Source organism: Desmodus rotundus, chromosome 1 (genome assembly GCF_022682495.2).
Source record: "Desmodus rotundus isolate HL8 chromosome 1, HLdesRot8A.1, whole genome shotgun sequence".
Lineage (NCBI taxonomy): Eukaryota > Metazoa > Chordata > Mammalia > Chiroptera > Phyllostomidae > Desmodus > Desmodus rotundus.
This window is the reverse complement of record NC_071387.1, coordinates 32,464,512-32,479,454: the sequence shown is the minus strand read 5'-3', so window position 1 is coordinate 32,479,454 and position 14,943 is coordinate 32,464,512. Positions and strand designations below refer to the sequence as shown.

Here is a 14,943-nt window from a genome sequence, read left to right as displayed (position 1 = left end):
GAAGGAGAACATATGAAACTTTATACACAATTAAGGAAGTTTATTCACATTTCAGGATGTGGAAAAGATCCAACTATTTAACATGCTCCTTCAAACTCTCAATTTATCTACTTAAACTATGTAACTCTACCCACCAAAACTGCCTGAAACTGAACTTAGAATCAGATAACTCTCAGTCATTTAGCTGAGCAAAACTCATTTGGGCAAAACTCATTTACTTTCTCTGAATTTCAGTTTCCTTTCTCAAAGGATGCAGTAAGATATTTACGTAAAACAAATGTGAAAACTATAAAGTAATCCAAAAGGATGGGGCCATGTTCTCTTATTCAGTACTCGATCACTGTGCCTGGCATGTAGCTGTGTTGACTCATTAGAAACAAACATATGTGCCACAAGAGTGACTTTTAACACTATTAACAGGTGGTTTTTATTACAGTAAGTCCTCACTTAACATTGTTGATAGGTGCTGTAACTAAGCGAAATGACATATAACAAAACCAATTTTACTATAGGCTAAATAATAAAAACAAGAGTTAAGTTCTTCAGGTATCTCATCAATGTGATAACAAAACAGCATTATTCGAGGACATGCCATATTTGACTGATGAAAAGCTGAATATACAACAAATCAAAAGGTAAGGGATTAGAGATACTGAAGTAGGTGTATTATACTTATAAAATATACTAATTAACAGTAACACTATGTGTAAGCTTCTATTAATTTAAAACTGTTTCATTAATGACAATTGTACAAGTACTTTTCTCTCCTTCATTGTAATAAATAGTTGACATACATGCCTGACTACCATATAAGACTAACACTGGATACAAATTTGTCATGTGTATGTCAAATTTGTAACAACAAAAATTCTCTAAATGTATTTTCTTTTAATAAACTTTAATGGGGTATAATTTATATATAATAAACTAGACCCATTTTAAGTGTACAGGTCTATGAGTCTTGAAAAATACTTACCCATGTAACCACATCAATCAAAATAAAAGCAAGACAATCCCATCAATCACCTCTAAAAGTTCCTAATACTCCTCGGCAGTAAATCCTCTCCTCTGCCCTTGGCCCCAGGAAATCACTAACCTGCTTTCTGTCACTACAGATGAGTTGTATTTTCTAGAATTTCTCATAAAATAAAATCACATAGTGTAATTGTTATTTTAAATATATATATGGAGACCAAAGAGATTTTCCCCTTTGTGGGATATCCATTTGGTGTGACTTTATTTCTTAGGTCATTGGAAACAACTTAAAATGACCATACTATTTTTCATGTTTTTTTCACTAACCTAAATAATATCTGCTAGTAAAGAAATTTCATAAATCATGAATGCTTTTACGACAACCTGAGAAAAACAAGGCATTAGTGAAACAAATATACATATAGAGTCAATAACCTGAAAAAAGTATTTCATATTTTAAAAAATGTTTGAAGCAATCCCATGGGTAGGTAGGATGTTTTGCCGAAAGAGTTGTGTCCTCTATTTTTAGGGGAAGACAATTCAGTAACTAACATGAACCAAGGAGCAGATATTATAATTTCAAAAAACCTGAAGAAAATATCAGAATCTACTATTGCCCACTTTTATAATCGTCCAGATCATTCAATATTTCTAATAAAAGTATTTGAATGCTATGAAAAAGTAGAAAACTTAAATCTAAAGTCTATATATTCCTTCCTGACTAGAAAAACTGGGGAAAAGTGGCCCAAGTTCTAAAGTATCCAAGTTATTTTTAGTTTTGCAAATTCATGTGTATCCCAAATACTTCAATTATCAAAGAGAAAATGGGGGTGGAAGGGTCAATAAATCCCTCCAGGGCATCATTAAGTTTTAATAACTTTCTTGAGATAAAACACACCATAAAACTCACCTGTTTAAAGTATACAATTCAACAGTTTTTAGTTGAATTCAGAGTTGTGCAACCATCACCACATTTTAGAACATTTTTGTCACTCCAAAAAGAAACCTTGTAATATTAGATTTTACATGTTACACTAGCATCTAAAAGGGAAAAACTCTTCCCCTAAAACATTCATTTCTATAATTATCAAAAATAAAATTAACCATGGGAGAAATTGAGAAAAAGGTACTGAAATTTTCTACAGAAATTTGAGCTGTGGTTAAGAGTTGTTACAATGCACATGTTGAATATATTTTTAGACTCTTCAAACCAAGAATGAAAATCTCAAGAGCTTAACATGTCCCAGGTGAGAGTGATGGCTATTCTTTTTTAAAAGTGATTCAAATAAGCCTAATAATGCATAAACCAAAGCCTATTTCATTTTATTAAGATGCTTAGAAACCCTATCCTTCCTTATTTTAAATAAAAGAAACCTGTTTTTTAAAAAGCCTTACTCATTTGTACATGGATATAATAATATCATATAATCTTCGTAATTTTTATAATGGTTAATTCAGTAATTCTCTGTAAAGTTGTATTTATTTTATTATAAAGAATACAGGGAAGAGGAAAGTAAAATGTGGCTTAGGTAACTTTTACAGTAGCTGAAAACATTTGTGTGTTCATGGCCTTTTAAAAAATATTCAAAATTATTACAGAAATAATTCATGCTCCCTAGTTTAAAAAAAAATTCTCTCCATTCAACAATGAAATCTTAAAATTATTTATCCTGAGCAACTCCTGAAATAACAAAAAGTTCACAAATGCCATAAATAACCAGATCATTTGTGAGGTAATTAAAAAAATACAGCCAAACAGTAAGTAGAACTTATATGCAAATAATCCTAAGTAGAACCTGATAAATACAACCTACAAAATTCTCTAAATGAACATTACATTTTTAAATAAACATTTCTGCATGGAAAAGCTTTTTAAAAGGCACTTTCAGCAAGTTATATTTATGAAATTAAAAGAATACCTACTTTTAAATGATTCTATTATGTTTCAGAGAAAGTTCTTAATTAAATGGCAGAGAACATACAGTTCTCTAGAAAAATATAACAAAGGAACAATGAAGCAAAAGGTTATCTTCACCAAGAGGGAAAAAGGTGTGGAAGAAGAACATATACTAAGTTAGAGAAGACAGAGTTTATGGAGAACTTTCAGAGTAAAGGATCATGGGGCTAAGTCAATAACACCGAAAAATAGTTTGGCATTATCTTATGAAATTGGTCTTCATGTATCCTACAACCAAGTCACGCAACCCAAGAAAAATTTTGCGCATGTGCTTCCAGAGGCACATAAAAAATATTCATAGCAGCGATATTCACAAGAGCCTTTACAAACTGAAATAACTCGAATGTCCATTGGCTGGAGAATAGATAAGTAAATTTGGCATATTCAGATAATGGAATGTTAGAAAGTAATGATAATAGAACAAGTAAACAGCTACCCTAAACAATTTATAAAATCTCAGAAACATCATGAGGAGAAAAACCCCAGAAAACAATGTACCTTTCTATAAGGCCCAACAGCAAGCAAATCCAATGTACTGAATATTACCCAGGCATCTAAACACAAAATGTAGGATAATGGTTACCTCTGAGGGACAGCAGGGAAATGGGGAACAGGAGAACACAGGGAGATTATGTGCTAGGTCTTAGGTATTTATTCATTTTGTCTGATGATGTATAATTTACATATGTTTCACACATATTTTTGGTATGTACCACATTATATTTGTATAAGATAAAGGAAAAAAAAAAAAAGGAATCCCACTAGCCAGGTCAGTAGAGACCAAGTCTATAGCTGATCTACTCTATAACATTTGGCCCATGAAGGATTCTTTCATACCAGGCAGTTTAACTTACATAGAGTTTACATTTTTTAAGAATTACAATTTTTAAAAATCATGAGCAATTAAAAACATCCCATTTCTGCTTTTCTTAAAAACTAAAAGGTACAGCCCTGACTGATATGGCTCAGTAGGTTGAGCGTCGTCCCCAAAACCAAAAGGTTGCTGGTTCAATTCCCAGTCAGGGCACAAGCCTGGGTTGCAGGCCAGGTCCCCAGTTAGGGGTGTGTGAGAGGCAACCCATCAATGTTTCTCTTGCACATTAATGTTTCTCTCCCTCTTTTTCTCCCTCCATTCTCCTCTCTCTAAAAATAAATAAATAAAATCTTTTAAAAGAAATTAAAAGATACCATCACATTGGGCCTACAATAAAATAGTAACAACAGACCTAAACTCAGTTGTGCCTGCTCTCTTTAGAAGATCATACACTATTCTATAGCCCATGATCCCTCCTTGCTCCTGATTCCTGTATACCAATCAACTTTATTTATTTACATTAATTGGATGGTCCTATGGGCATTTGAGTTTGAGAAGCATGGTCAGGTCTAACACCCTCATTTTATGTGGTAACTGAGACTATATGAACGATTGACTTGTTTAAGATAACACAGCTTAGGTAGGCTAAACCTCAGTGGCTTTTTCAATCTTACCATTTTCTACTCTCTACTTACTCAATTATATTTTTATTTATATGTATTTATTTATTTCAAATACAAGTGCAAATTTACTTAGAAATTCACAGAGCCATGAAAGAACTGAGCCAGCTGGGCTGTGTGGGCTCAGGAAACAAGTTACAGAGCAAAACAAGGGCCCTTGGAGCTTAGGAGAGAGACATGCCTAAAGGAAGACGGTGCAAGTGGAGAGAGGGGAGGGACAGCTTAATTATATGTTTTAAATGAATATGCTGTTCCTGATAATAAGGACTACATGGAAGGTCAGCTGACATTAGAGGATATTATTTGCTCTAACTATTATTATATAAGTAGTATAAAAATACAAGGACTAAAATAGCTTCTGACTGCCAAGAAATATTTCTTAAATCTGAGTTCCCCTAAGCTGTGACAATGACCACTTTTTCAAATATATAGAATGGCTTTATTAAGAAAGTAATTCACATACCAATCAAGTTCACCCACTTAAAGTAAATTCAGTGGCTTTCGGTATGTTCATATATTAAACTCCCAACCCATCTAGTCCTAGGCAACCACTAATAATGATCACTTTTTAAGGTATCACTAACAAAGTCCTTGAGACCACTCTACCATTAAAATTGGATACCATACAAACCCAACATTCCTAATCAATTTTCATTAAAATGTCTCTTTACATTATGTTAAGCATAAGGTCCTTAATTAAGAACACAAGAAACTCAGGATTATCAGTGGGAGATTAAAGGGTGAATAATACAGTATATATATTTCCCCCAACAAGGGAATTAGTTATTTCAAACTCTAGGGGTTATTCTATCTATAGACTACTGATCTCAACAGAACACAAATGATACTAGACAACTGCTTAAAATAACAGCTGCAAAAGAATGACAATATATGACACTTAATGGAATTCTTAAGGCTAGAAGTGGATATTGAGATACCAATTGTGAGTTATACATAAAAGTAGTTTTTGAGATGGTTTCTTTTTGTAACTAAAAAAAAGGTTCAAGTTTGTTTGCAGTTAAGCAGCTAATGCTTGCAATTACTGCAATTCTTTTCAAGAACCCCATTATGAGGTTTCTAAGTTTGGTGAAAAGCATGCAAGCAATCACCTAAAAATAGACCGAACAAAAGTGTTGAACCCAGGTATCTTAAAATAGTGCAAGTGTTACTCTCTCTAAATATAAAGGTTTAATTTTGAAAAAATTCCCAGTAACAGGTGGTAACCAATGTTGAGTTTGAAATCAGTGATTCACTTTTAAAATCATGGTCTAATCCAAATTGCAGAAGTTGCCATTTTGCAGTTTTAAATACTTTCAACAAAATATATCTCATGGGTTTCTTTAATTGATTTTTAGTAGAGGGAGAGAGAGAGAGAAACATCAATTTGTTGCTCCACTTAGATATGCATTCACTGGTTGATTCTTATATGTGCCCTGACTGGGGATAGGCATATGGGGTGATGCTCTGACCAACTGAGCTCCCTGGCTAGGAAATATACCTAGTATTTAATTGGAAAAATAACTTGGGTAATCAGTTTTTATAAATTCCTTAGATGATATAAATTCTTTTACTCAGGGTTATATGCTTTTGGGGACTGTTACCAAAATGACACCTAAAGGAGTAATGCTGAGAGAGCAAAGGACAATGAAAACAATAATTACATTCACTGGAATTATTAATAGGTAATTAATATGTAGTTAATTGTGCTGCTTGATTAATCTTCTAAAACTTTTTATGAGGTGGCAATTATCATAGACATAGTTCCTCATTGCTAGTGAAACCTCAACTAGAGTCTTTTTGGCCTGGATACTGCGCAATATTATTAAGTAGGTACTTCCAGAATTCCAGTGTGACTTTGGAAAACTGACAATGTTAAGGATGTCTAGCAGCAAAACTATGCAGGAATCACTATCAAAATGCCCCCATGACTGAGCATTTGAACTATTTATCAATAACCAAACTCATTACCTCACCACAAAGTCCGTCTCTCCACCTTTCTGTTCCTTGGGGAGTAGAATTGGGTGAGTGACATTACCATCTATTCAGTCACTCAGAGCTAAACTGGGAAGCATCCCAGACTTTTAATTCTCCCTTTAATCCCAAATATAATCAAGTTCACTCAATTTAATCATCTAAATATTTGTCAGATTTCCCTATTATCCTCATCCTATCACCACAGCCTTGGTGGTTCAGCCCCAGTATCTTAACTGCTCTGCCTGACCCCAGTTTTGCCCAAACCGTCCTCTCCAATACAGAGCCAGAGTATTCTCTGAAAACACAGTTATGACCATGATGCTCCCTTATTTAAAACCTTTCAGTGGCATTCTGCCACCTATCTAAAGGACAAAATCTTTAGCATGTCCTACAAAGCTTTCCAAAGTCTAGCCCCTTTCTCTCTCCAGTTTAGTCAACCTCTTACACGGTTTCATTTCTCTGTGCATTTTTTTACATTGTACTCTTGAATGGCCTCCTGCCACTCTCATCAACTTCACTTCATCTGTCTACTTCTTACCCACTGATTAAAACACAAGTGAGGTCTTTTCTGATCTCCCCAGATGTGGTTGGATGTCCCTTCTGTGTTTATATCATACTTTTTGCATATCTCTATCATTGTAATTACGTTCTGTAATAATTATCTATGAGTATGTCTATTTCCTCTACTACGACATGATGTCCTTGTGGTCAAGGAATGTGTCTTATTAATCTTTTCATCCCCAGTATCTAAAAAACTGTCTAGAAATAATAAAAATTCAATATTTATTTAATGCACAAGTGAATCAATATCCCTGCATTATTTTAAACACTATACAAAAACATTTGATACCATTTGTAGTCACACGTTGTTAGGAACTATTGTATCAGGGTAATTTGATTACTCAGGAAAAGATGGCAGAGCTGGTGGTGCCCTGACTCACTGCCCCTGGACAACAAAATGAAACAGGGTTGTACTGTTCAAATGAACTGCTATGGACACAGCTATGGTCATAGTTCCGACAAGAATTTTTCATCCAGTCATTCAAGAAATAGTTTTTGAGAGCCTTCCATGAGATAGACCCTCTTCTAAACATTATAGATACAACAGTGAACAAAACAGATAAGGTAACTCAACATGCTATTATTCTAGTGGGAGGAGATGATGATCAAATAAGAAAACTAATTTCAGATAGCAGTAAGTGCTATAAAAAAATAAAGCAGGGTGCCCTGGCTGAGCAGCTCAGTTGGTTAGAGCATTGTCCCAATACGCCAAGGTTGCAGGTTCAACCTTAGGTCAGGGCACATACAAGAATCAACCAATGAATGCATAACTAAATAGAACAACAACATTGATGTTTCTCTCCTTCTCTTCCATTTCCTCTCTCTAAAATCAATACATTTAAAAAATTTAGGACTTCCAGTTCAGATGGAGGCGTAGTAGACAGGATTCACCTACTCATGCAACCACAGAGAGAATTACAACTATACTTCTAAAACAAGTAACACTTAGAACTGAAAGAAAATCTAACTGTTTATACTTCCAACCAAGAGGCATAGGTAGATACGCTTTGCCTCCTTGCATGACCAAAAGGACAACAAATTTAAAAACAAAAAATAACCAGAACTGCCAGAAAATTGAACTGTGTGGAAGTCCAACAACCAAGGAGTTAAAGTAGAAACATTCATCCAGACCGGTATGAGGGGCGGTAAAAGGCAGCTGGGCAGGAGAGGAGTCGTGGCAAGGCCAAGGCTGGAGAACCTGGCCGGTGTGGCAGCAGCTGGTAGACCAAGTGATTCCACATTTGTTTGAGGATAAACCAGGAGGAGCAACTGGGGAGCGAGACAGACTGCACAACCCAGGGTTCCAGCTCCAGGAAAGAAAGTCTCATAATCTCTCATTGTAAAAACCTGTGGGGGCTGAGGTGGTGGGAGAAACTCCCAGCCTCACAGGAGAGGTCGTTGGAGAGACCCACGGGGGCCTAGGGCGTGCACAAGCCCACCCACTCGGGAACCAGCACCAGAGGGGCCCAGTTTCATTGTGGGTAGCGGAGTGAAAGATTGAAATCTGGTGGAGAGTGGAGCGGGCGCCATTACTCCCTCTCGGCCCCTCCCCCACGTACAGCATCACAGTGCAGCAACCAGCGTTACCCCGCCCTGGTGAACACCTAAGGCTCCACCCCTTTAAGTAACAGACGCGCCAAGACCAAAAAAAAAAAAAAAAAAAAAAGGCCCAAATGACAGAACACTTCAAAGCTCCAGAAAAAATACAACTAAGCAAGGAAGAGATAGCCAACCTATCGGATGCACAGTTCAAAAAACTGGTTATCAAGACGCTCACAGAATTGGTTGAATCTGTTCGAAAACCAGATGAAAAAAATGAAGCCTATGCTAAGAGAAACAAAGGAAAATGAACAGGGAACCAATAGTGATGCGAAGGAAACTGGGACTCAAATCAATGGTGTGGACCAGAAGGAAGAAAGAAACATCCAACCAGAAAAGAATGAAGAAACAAGAACTCAGAAAAATGAGGAGAGGCTTAGGAACCTCCAGGACATCTTGAAATGTTCCAACACCCGAAGTATAGGGGTGCCAGAAGGAGAAGAGGAAGAACAAAAAATTGAAAACTTATTTGAACAAATAATGAAGGAGAACTTCCCCAGTCTGGCAAAGGAAATAGACTTCCAGGAAGTCCAGGAAGCTCAGAGAGTCCCAAAGAAGCTGGACTCGAGGAGGAACACACCAAGGCACATCATAATTACATTACCTAAGATGAAACAGAAGGAGAGAATCTTAGAAGCAGCAAGAGAAAAGGAGACAGTTACCTACAAAGGATTCCCCATAAGACTGTCAGCTGATTTCTCCAAAGATACCTTACAGGCAAGAAGGAGCTGGCAAGAAGTATTCCAAGTCATGAAAAGCAAGGACCTACATCCAAGATTACTGTATCCAGCAAAGCTATCATTTAGAATGGAAGGGAAGATAAAGTGCTTCTCAGATAAGGTCAAGTTAAAGAAGTTCATCATCACCAAGCTCTTATTATATGAAATGTTAAAGGGAGTTACCTAACAAAAAGAAGATAAAAAATAGGAACAGTAAAAATGACAGCAAACTCACAGTTATTAACGACCACACCTAAAACAAAGACAAGAGCAAACTAGGCAAACAACTAGAACAGGAACAGAACCATAGAGATGGAGATCACATGGAGGGTTGTCAATAGGGGAGTGGGAGGGGGAGAGGGGGGGAAAGGTACAGAGAATAAGTAGCATAGATGATGGGTGGAAAATAGACAGGGGGAGGGTAAGAATAGTGTAGGAAATGTAGAAGCCAAAGAACTTATAAGTATGACCCATGGACATGAACTATAGGGGGGGAATGTGGGAGGGAGGGGGTGGGCAGGATGGAGTGGAGTGGGGGGGAAATGGGACAACTGTAATAGCATAATCAATAAATATATTAAAAAAAAAGATGATCAAAACTTTGAACAGTAAAATGACAACAAACTCACAACTATCAATGACAGAACCTAAAACAAAAAGAACTAGAACAGGAACAGAATAACAGAAATGGAGATCACATGGAGGGTTATCAGTAGGAGGGGAGAGGAGAGAAGAGGGGAAAAGGTACAGCGAATAAGAAGCATAAACAGTAGATACAAACTGGACAGGGGGAGGTTAAGAATAGTATAGGAAATGGAGAAGCCAAAAAACTTACATGTACAACCCATGGACATGAAGTTAAGGGGGGGTGGGTAGTAGGCAACTCTGGTGGGTATCTGCAGGGGTACAGGGTGGAGTGGAATAAAGGTGAGAAATAAAGGGACAACTGTAATAGCAAAATCAATAAAATATACTTTAAAAAGAAGAAAAAGAAGAAAATCTAACTGTTTGGAACCACCTCACCAACCAAGGATTTAAAAAAGCCACATTCATTCAGAAGTGTAGGAGGGGCGGAGACACAGAGAGATACAGAGATGCAGTGTGGCACAGGAGGGCAGTGGAGGCAGTGGAAAGGGTGGTCCCATATGTACATGTAGTGGATAAAAATCAGGAAGGATACCCTGGGAGTAAGCGATCCCAGACCGAGGCCAGACTGCACAGCCCAGGGTTCCGTGGCAGGAAGATAAATCCTTATACCTTCTGGCTGTAAAAGCCAGTGGGGGTTGGGGTGGTGGAAGATTTGCCCAGATTTTCAGGAGACTCTGCTTAAAGGGCCCACACAATCTTAGAACATACACAAATGCACACCTGGGATTCAGCACCAGGGCAACAGCTGGAAGGGTGCCAGTCACATACAAGGAGTGGGTGAAGTGACTGGAAACGGGGCAAATACCAGGCAAACCTCTAGAAGCCAGGAAGCAGCACTGTCCCCTCTCCAAACCTACCCCCTACACAGAGCCACAAAGCAGTGAAACAGGTTGCCCTACCATGGTGATTACCTAAGGCTCCACCCCACACAATTTACAGGTGCCTCTTCTACTATAAGCCAAGGTACTAAGACAAGAAGTCAAAGCAGCTCTACCTAATACACAGAAACAAAAACAGAGAGGCTGCCAAATTGAGGAGACAAAGAAATATGGTCCAAATGAAAGAAAAAAAAAACAAACCCCCCGAAAAAGAACTAAACAAAACAGAGATAACCAACCTATCTCTTGCAGAGTTCAAAACACTGGTGACCAGGATGCTGAAGAACTCATTGAGTACAACAACAACATAAAGGAAGAAATGAAGGTTACACTAAGTGAAATAAAGAAAAATCTACAGGGAACCAAAAGTGAAGGGGAGGAAGCCAGGATTCAAATCAACAATTTGGAACATAAGGAAGAAATAAGCACTCAACCAGAACAGCAAGAAGAAACAAGAATTCAAAAAACCAAGGAGAGAATACAAAGACTCTGGGACATCTCCAAATGTATGAACATCCGAATCAAAGGGGTGCCAGAAAGAGAAAAGGAAGAGCAAGAAATTGAAAACTTATTTGAAAATAATGAAAGAAAACATCCCTCCCTAATTTGGTGAGGGAAATAGACATGCAAGGATAGGAAGTACAGAGAGTCCCAACAAGTTGGACCCAAAAAGGACCACACCAAGTCACATCATAATTAAAATGTCAAAGGTTAAAGATAGAGAATCTTAAAAGCAGCAAAGGAAAAGGAGACAGTTACCTACAAAGGAGGTACCATAAGACTGTCAGCTGATTTCTTAAAAGAAACTTTGCTGGCAAGAAGGGACTGGCAAGAAGTATTCAAAGTGATGAAAAGCAAGGATCTACAACCTAGATTACTCTATCCAGCAAAGCTATGGTTTAGAATGGAAGGGCACATGAAGTGATTCCCAGACAAGGTGAAGCTAAAGGAGTTCATCATCACCAAGCCATTATTACATGAAATGTTAAACCGATCTATTTAAGAAAAAGATCAAAACTATGAACATTAAAACGGCAACAAATTCACAACTATCAAAAGTGAATCTAAAAAAACAAACTAAGCAAATAACCAGGATAGGAATAGAATCATAGATATGGAGCTCATTTGGAGGGTTATCAACTGGGATGCAAAGGTAGAGAATGGGGGAAAAGGTACAGGGATTAAGAAGCATAACTGGTAGGTACAAAATAGACAGGGGGATGTTAGGAATAGTATAGGAAATGGAGAAGCCAAATTGCATGACCCATGAATTAAGGGGCGGGGTTGACTGCTGGAGGTAAGGGGGGCTACCAGGCAGAGGAAGGCAAAGGGGAAATAATTGGGACAACTGTATTAGTATAATCAATAAAATATGCTAAAAAAGTTAAAAATAATAAATAAAAGAGGGTGAAGGGTCTACATAACATTGGAAGATCAGAAAAGGTCTCATTCAGTGTATAGTGATTGAGGGGGTTAGAGAGTGGATGGAGGTAGAAGAGGGTATAAAGGCAAAAATTGGTAATGGAAAAATATATAATAAAAAATAAACTGTTTTTTAAAAAATAAAAGGTCTCATTCCAATGTGAACATTTGAGGTGAAATTTGAAATAATATGGGGTCATTTGTGCAAAGATCAGGAGGAAGAGCATTCCAGATGAACACACTGGCCCTAAGGTGCAAACGAGAATGCCACGACTAAGCAAACAAAAGACCGATTTGGTTTTAGCTCAGTGAGAGGGGGAGTAGTATTATATGAGCACAAAAAGGTAGGGGCCAGATTAGGTAGGATCTATTGGGCCATGTCACAGTATCTGGATTTTAAAGTGAAACAGGAAGTCATTGGAGAATTTGAAGTGGGGAAAGAACATGATCTTTAAAAATCACTCTGCCATTTATGTGGGGAATGGATTATACAGGGTAGGCAAAACAGAAGAAAGATCATTCAGGAAGTTACTGAAGTTAAACAGCAAAAAATAATAATAAGAGTGACTTGGAAAAGATGCTTGCTACTGTGAGAATTAATTGGGATATAAATAAAGTGCTAAATTCAGTCTCTGATATGTAAGCATAGAACAACAGAATGGTGTGAGATAATAGAAAATATCCATTGGTCTCTGCCCCTGGTTACTGACCCAGGGGTTCTAAAACCCTTGTGAATTTTCCTAAGTGATAAGGCACCAGGAGCATCTTTTGTTCTGAAGTCACTCTGGGTGGGCTCCTGGATGGGGGCTGGTCACCAGAGACCAAGCCATAATTAGAAGCATGGACATTTGAGCCCCACCTCCCACACTCCAGAGAGAAGAGAGGGATGGAAATGGAGTTAGTAATTGATCATGCCTATATATATGATGAAGCCTCCCTCCATAGAAATCCCCAAAGAACAGGCAGCCCATATGTACTATGCTAAGAAAAATGTAATATTTATATAAAACCTTTGATATAGTGCTTGACACAGGGTAAACTTTTAAACTCAATAAATGGTAACTATTATTTCCACCTGTATTGGAAGACTGAGTATGTGATGTCTACATAACATCAACTGCTTGATTAACTTGATAATAGAGCTACAGGAATTCTAATCTAATTCAACCCTTTGATTTCTTAGGTGGAAAAAGTGAGTTTTAAAAGAGCTAAATGAGCCCTGGCTGGGGTTGTTCAATCCCGGCAGTGGATTGAGCATGGCCTGTAAACCAAAGGGTTGCTGGTCTGATTGCCAGTCAGGGCACATGCCTGAGTTGAAGGACAGGTCCCCAGTGAGGGGCCACGTGAGAGGCAACCACACATTGATGTTTCTCTCCCTCTTTCTCCTTCCCTCCCCCTTTCTCTAAAACTAAATAATAATCTTTAAAAAAATAAAATAAAAGGGCTAAATGATTGGTTGGAGCATTGTCCCGTACACCAAAAGGCTGTGGGTTCAATTCTCAATCAAGGCACATACCTAGACTGAGGGTTTGATCCCTAGTCCAGGAACCTATGGGAGGCAACCAATTGATATTTCTTTCTCTCACTCCCTCTCTCTCAAAGCAATGAAAAAATTTCCTAGGTGAGGATACAATAAATAAATAAACAAAAGGGCTAAATGACTTGCAAAGCCAGCCATCACCAAACCCTGAATTTCCAGTCTGGTTTCCATTACATGTCACAGATCTGCAGTCTGGTAGTCTTCAAACATTTATAAGAGGGTAACAAAAACATAGCTGCTATACCTTACTTTTTCATTCTCTTTTTTAAAGTCTTCATTGAGCTATGATTTTAATATAAGAATCATCAACAAGCAGATCAGGCATATATCGTCTTAGGAGTTAACAATGAAACCAACTTGATAATGCAATTCTATCATGGACACCTGATGAATGACAGCTACATGAGCAGCCGCTATATACACTGAAGTAGAGACTCCAAGTGCAAAATAAACACAAAAGAGAAAATAATTTAAAGTATTTTCTGAAACACAATAGCTGTGAGTCACTAAGAAACTGAGACAAACTCTCTTGGCATACAGCAACAACAAAATTATTTGTTTTAAGCAAAGACTAATAGGGAGGGAATCTAATAACAGCATTGGGAGACCAAGACTAAAGGCCACAATGCAGGGAGAGTTGTAGCAAGTTTTCCTTTCACAGAGTGGGAAGGCCAACCTTGAACTTTCATGTCCTTTTGCACATGAGATTAGGGTTTCCACCCTCTACTCCCATAAAAATAAAAAATAATCTCTGTATGAGAGGGGGAAGTGGGACATGGCCTAGAGGGGAATCCTCTATCTGTGGTGAATTAAATTAAACTCATTTCCTGAAAAATTTACTACAGGCATACCTCGTTTTATTGCCCTTCACTTTGTTGGGCAAGACCCTCCACCAGCACAACGATTACTACTCGCTTTATTGCGACACTCCCGTTACGGTGGTCTGGAACCCAATCTGCAATATCTACGAGGTATGTCTGAGTAAAACATCGTGAAAATGCTTGCCTTGCCTCAAAGGCCTCAGAATTACATTGGAGAAGGGAGGAGAATGAGGTTTGCGTTAGTACACGAATAACCCAAGGAGGAATAGGAGCGCTCTGAGAGAGAGAGAGATTCCAGACAGGGTAATGGGTTCAAAGACAGAAGGACTTCGAGACTCAGAAAAGGTTTCATAGA

At 37.7% G+C, this 14,943-nt stretch overlaps 1 protein-coding gene across 2 annotated transcripts in view; it reads right to left on the bottom strand.

Annotated features, from left to right (window-relative positions):
• Nucleotides 1-14,943, bottom strand: part of KIF24 (kinesin family member 24) — an 83,288-nt gene that overhangs the window by 67,939 nt on the left and 406 nt on the right. The gene's annotated exons all lie outside the window — the stretch shown is intronic.